Source organism: Acanthochromis polyacanthus, chromosome 17 (genome assembly GCF_021347895.1).
Source record: "Acanthochromis polyacanthus isolate Apoly-LR-REF ecotype Palm Island chromosome 17, KAUST_Apoly_ChrSc, whole genome shotgun sequence".
In the NCBI taxonomy this organism is placed as follows: Eukaryota; Metazoa; Chordata; class Actinopteri; family Pomacentridae; genus Acanthochromis; species Acanthochromis polyacanthus.
In genome coordinates, this window is record NC_067129.1 from 23,654,168 (window position 1) to 23,660,167 (window position 6,000).

The window sequence follows — 6,000 nt, forward strand, 5'->3', positions numbered from 1 at the left end:
GATAAAGCGGTGTATAGAGAATGGATGGATGGATGGAAACTCTTGGCCTTCTCTCATTGACCTTCATGACGTAGTCACCTGAAATGATTTTCAGCTCACCGGTATGCCTTGTCAAGGTTCATTTGTGGAATTTCTTGCCTTCTTAATAGGGTTGTGTTGTGCAGAAGTCAGATTGGTACACAGTTGACAGCCCTATTTGACAACTGTTGGAATCCATATTATGGCAAAAATCAATCAGCCAAGCAAAGAGAAACAACAGCCCATCATTACTTTAAGAACTGAAGGTCAGTCAGTCTGGAAAATTGCAAAAATTTTGAATGTATCCCCAAGTGCAGTCACAAAGACCATCAAGTGCTACGATGAAACTGGCTCACATGAGGACCGCCCAGGAAAGGAAGGCCAAGTGTCACCTCTGCTGCTGAGGATAAGTTCATGTGAGTCACCAGCCTCAGAAATGGCAAGTTAACAGCACCTTAGATTAGAGCCCAGATAAATGCCACACAGAGTTCGAGTAGCAGACACATCTCTACATCAACTGTTCAGAGGAGACTGACCAATCAGGCCTTTGTGGTCAAAAAACCGCTAAGAAACCACTGCTAAGGAAAATCAGCAAGCAGAGGAGATTTATTTGGGCCAAGAAACACAAGGAATGGACATTAGACAAGTGGAAATCTGTGCTTTGGTCTGATGAGTCCAAATTTGAGGTCTCTGGTTCCACCTGCCGTATGTTTGTGCAGCACAGAAAAGGTGACATGCCATCCATTCAGTTTGCATTTAGTTGGACCATCATTTATTTTTCAGCAGGACAATGACCCCAAACACACCTCCAGGCTGTGTAAGGACTATTAAACCAAGAAGGAGAGTGATGGAGTGCTGCATCAGATGACCCGGCCTCAACAGTCACCTGATCTAAACCCAATCCAGATGGTTTGGGATGAGATGGACCGCAGAGTGAAGACAAAAGGACCAACAAGTGCTCAGCATCTCTGGGAACTCCTTCAAGACTGCTGGAAAACCATTTCAGGTGAGTACCTCATGAAGCTCATGGAGAGAATGCCAAAGCAGTCATCAAAGCAAAGGATGGCTATTTTGAAGAATCTAAAATATAAAACATGTTTTGACTTATTTCACACTTTTTTGTTTCCTCATAGATAGTTTTGATGGCTTCAGTGAGAATCTCCAATGTCACTGACTCTCTACTTTGGGTACAAGGGGTGTAAAACTGAAACATAATTGTGTAATTTAAACACAACATCAACAGCACTGTCTGACACAATGTATTCAGCTAATTAGAATTTTAAAAAGCACCAGTTATGAATCCAGAGGTCTTATTGGGATCTTGAAACAGTGGGTTCTCAGGACAGCCCAGAAATCTTAAGCTTTTAGCCTGAAAAGAAGTTATTTCAGAGTAAAATGAATATATATATATATATTTTAAAAACAACTGTACTCTAAGTCAAGCAAGGTCATCCCAAACCTCTGAGAACCACTGAGCTAAATCAGAGCTGCCAGTTTCAGCTTCAAGCTGGAGAGAGACTGGTACATGTTATAGGCTATTAATACTCATTTTAATTATTAAAGATACACTTAAATTATTAGTAATTTGGGCAACTGACTATTCAAAGAGATGTAAGGCCAGGTGAGGGGGAAAAATTCACCCCCCATAAAGTCTCATGACACAGTATCCCAAATTAAAAAGTGATATCAGCCACTGTCCATGTTTGGTCCAATGACAGCTGATCCTACAGGAGACAACTCTTCCTACGACTCCTCTATGCCTGTACCTTGCAGCTTTCATCCCTTTTCTTTTTCGGAAAGCTTTTAGTGCTCATATTCTTCAAGTTTGCTTTTGTGAGTTAACTATCACCAAGTACCAACAATCACTCAGTTGTTTCCTCTCTCATGCTCACACAATATGTGGGAGAGTTGAGTCGAGTGAAGCTAATCACCGACTAGAATGAAATACTGAAAACCCAAAACATAGGCTACTGATGTTCTTGATCAGTGATATCATCTTATTTTAGAAGGCTTTAGTGCAAGATTGGAAGGGCAGATTAAGAGATGAATAAACCTATCTGTTGTTATATTCATAGTTTGGAGATCTTTATTTATTTTTGGGGTCATTCATAAAACATTTGGGGCCTTTGGATGCTCAAGCCTAACAAGGCCACTGTGTAAAGCTCACAAGGTGAAACAATAACAAAAGAATATTTCATGAGGATATGTTTATTTAGAGCAGGACAGCAATTCTCATGAAGTCTTAGAGCTTCTTGTTGCAAAGAGACTGTCAGACTGGCGCTTAATATGGATTAGTCAGTGGTAAGTTTATTTAAAGGCATACAGTTGTTCATGATTGGAACCAAAGATAAGAGCGCTGCACTGAAAAGGGAAAGTTTGTATAATGTGTTCTATCTTAGGTAACTAATTGAGTTTTAAGATTTTACAGATGAAGTTGAAGACACTTCCTGGGCTAACTCTGGGCTATATTGATTAACTGCTGCAGCTTCATATGACCAGGCAAGATCCTGACTCTGCCTGATGATCTCAGGCTGAGGCCAGGTACAGTCATGAACAAAAGTCTCCATAGACATGTAAAGACCATATGTATCATGGCAGTTTTGACTTTCCAATGACTCTCATAGCTGATTTATTTTATGATGGAGTCACTGAAGCACCCATATAAAAAAATAACAACAACAGTCATGCATTTTTGGACATCATTCCTTTTTTAAAAAATTCATTAAAGTTATTCTGAAAATATGACAAAATCTGCTGGGTCAAGAATGCTAATATTTTGTCATTTGGCCGTTTTCCCCTCAACTACGCACGTTTGGAAGCTGTCTACAGGCTACTGGCAAGCTTCTGATTGTATCTATGACTTCTCATCTTGACAGAATTGGTGCAGTAAATTTAAATTTGTTGGCTTTCTAACACAGACTTGTTTCTTCATCACAGTCCACATGTTCTTGATGGGGTTTAAGTCAGGACATTGGAAAGACCAGACTAAATTCTCTTCTGTTCACTTTGTGTTAAAGCATAAGTTCCACTGGCAGCAAAACAGCCCAAGAGCATAATACTACCACCACCATGCTTGATGGTAGGTTTGGTGTTCTTGGGGTTCAAGGCCTCAAATTCTCTCCTCCAAACATATTTCTGATCTTTGTGGCAAAAGCAAGAAGCTGAAAGCAATAAATGTAACAAATAGTATTTTGGATGTAACAGTTGCATTGTGACAGATTTACTGTTTATTAGAAGATTATCAATTTTGAGGTTTTAGTATATTTTATTGCTTTCTGAGCAAAATAAACCACCATTGGTGATCTAACACAACCTGATGGCTGCAGCTGTTAACATGGTGGCAGTATTTTTCATCAAAAAAAGTCTAACATGTCACAGTGGGAAAAGCACAGGTGTAAATAGCATTAATGATGGCTGGCTGATTTCATTTAGCTGCTTCAGCACTGTCAGGACCTGCTGGGTCAGGTAAATAGAACTGAGCTCTCTAAGGGTATTAAACACCTGTGCTTTGTTCAAAATAAATTATAACAGTGTTTGCTGTGAAGCAAAATAATCTAATCTCTTTGACTTTCCACATTAGTTCAGTTAATTCAGTATTCATTTATGGCACAGTAACATCGAGAACCTTACTGATGACATTACAGAAGTTCACCAACAGATGGCAAACAATGCATATGAATGTCTGAAATAAGACATGAACTGCCAATAGTGAAGTGAGAGAGAAACATGAAGTGGCTTTAGTGGTATTTTGAAAAAGAGGAAAGAGGTAAACATGTAACAATATATAAACTAGTATCTCTCTGACCTTTTACAGACACCTGGATTTATCCTCTTGCCAGTTTAAAACAGTTATCCCTCAGAAGTTCTGGCTTATCCTTGGTGCTGTGATTTCAAAATGTTTAGGAAAGAGTGCAGGGGATAAAAAGAAACACATGTATTGTCAGTAACATGGTGGTACTGCAGTTCAGTCATAAATTGTAAGAAAATGAAATACACCATTAAGATTGATATGTTTTATTGACATGTATAGCATAGGCATGTTAGGCATGATGGCAGCTAGATATGTCTGCCTCAAATTTTTTTGAGGGCTCATTATGCTTATGAAAATCTAAATGTTTGAGTTGAATTTGTTAAATGTGAGTGTGCCTGTCTGTCTTGCTGTGATGGACTGATGATCTGTTCAGGGTGTACCCTGTCTTCACCCCCAAGCTCTCTGCAACTATACAGATGCTAAAGCTGTGCATAGGTCATGGATGGATGGTTTGTCAAATGATGATGTTAAAAGTTCCTTATTTTAGTGATCTTTCACATTGATGGATGAAGAGTATCTCTGACTTGAGTTCACCTGTCTGACAGTGACCACATGTTCTGTTCAGGATCTGTCTCTGTCTTTCATATCTGACGGTAGAAATGCTCTGCTAATTCATTCATCTCTTTTGGGAACCAGATAAAATTTGTATCCATTTTCTGCTGTTACTTTTATCTTTTCATTGTCCGAAATAGATTTATTTTCATTACATTATAAGTTGTTTTTTCTAGGTGTCCTGAAAGCAGTGTTGCTCTAAGAATGACCAGAGTGTGTCTGAGAGTGGCAGTTAATATCAGCCAACTGAGATAAGGGACTTCTTCATTGGCTTAACTCTTGGGGTTGAAGTGCTTTCGAAGGGGAATGTGTAGGGGCCTTGTTTTAGAGTTATTAAATAAGTTTGACCACTCTCTTTTAAATGTTATTTATTATTATTTGTTTGCCAAGCTTTTAGAGCAAATCTGGGAACCCAAATGAGAGGTCAAAGAAACAGGCCAGGCAAAGAATAACCATTTAAATAAATTTAACACAATACAAATTCAGTCAAAATGAAAATTTTGCAAGGTTTTGCCTGAATCACAAATAAACAGGTCTGAGGCTAGAACAGGCAGGAGAATTTAGCACAGAGTAGTGCAGCTAGAGGCAGGCATATGCAGAGGAACTATACAGAGGCTGGAGCAGGCAGGAAATTTAGGCAGAGACTGGACTGGGGAGTAGAGCTGAAACCAACTGGGGTTTTGCTGAAGCAAGGCCAGTAAGTGAATCCAGAAAAGCATGTCTGTGTTGATCCCAGTCACCCAGCTAAGGATAATTCTAAGTGCTTCAGTAGAAAGCAACTGGACTCAAGAGTCCTCCTCAGTTCTAACTGAATTGTTGGGAGTCACAGGTATTTGTTTTCACCCTCAAATGACATGGCTCATGGTCTTTTAACAATTCAAGACCCGCATACCTCGAGGTGGGAATGGTTGTGAGACTGTCATGTAAGAGATGAATCAAGTTATTAATGGTGGTGAAATTGTCTGGGGATGTGAGGACTGTGATATAAGGACCTGTTAAGTGGTTTAGTAGAGTCACTTCTCTGTTTGGAGATTGCTGTTCCAGTTAGCGTAGATGGCTTGTTTAACCCTTTCTCAAACCATATGTTTTTCCTCTGTCCAGAATACAGACATCGCTGTCCTTTATCCTTTAGATGCTGGTGGACTACTGAGTCTTGTCCTGAGAAGCTGGCTCTCCTGTACTGTGCAATGACTTGTAGAGCTTTTGTTTAGTCTACCCTATATATAGGTCTGTGCAGTCTTTGCTGCACTGGCCTACATATAGAGTGTTGCTCAGCTTGTGTTTGAGCGTTTCATCCTCACGATGAACCAGTTCCTGTTCGAGTGTGATCGGTTCTGAAGCACACTGAGATGTTGTGCTTGAAGTAAGTCCTTCAAAGTTTCTCAGACATACAAGCTGCATAAGGGATGACTGTGTTGTTGCACCTGTTCCTCTTTTCTTCTCTGTTTCAGGCTGTGCTATTTTTTTCTTTATGTAACTTAATGAAAGCCCAGTTGGGATAACCACAGGTTTTAAATGCTTTCTGAATATGTGTGTGCTCTTTTTCTTGTCTGTCTGTCTTATGAGGGACATCATCAGTCCAGCAGTAGATTTTAATAAACCCCAGCTTATGTTCCAGT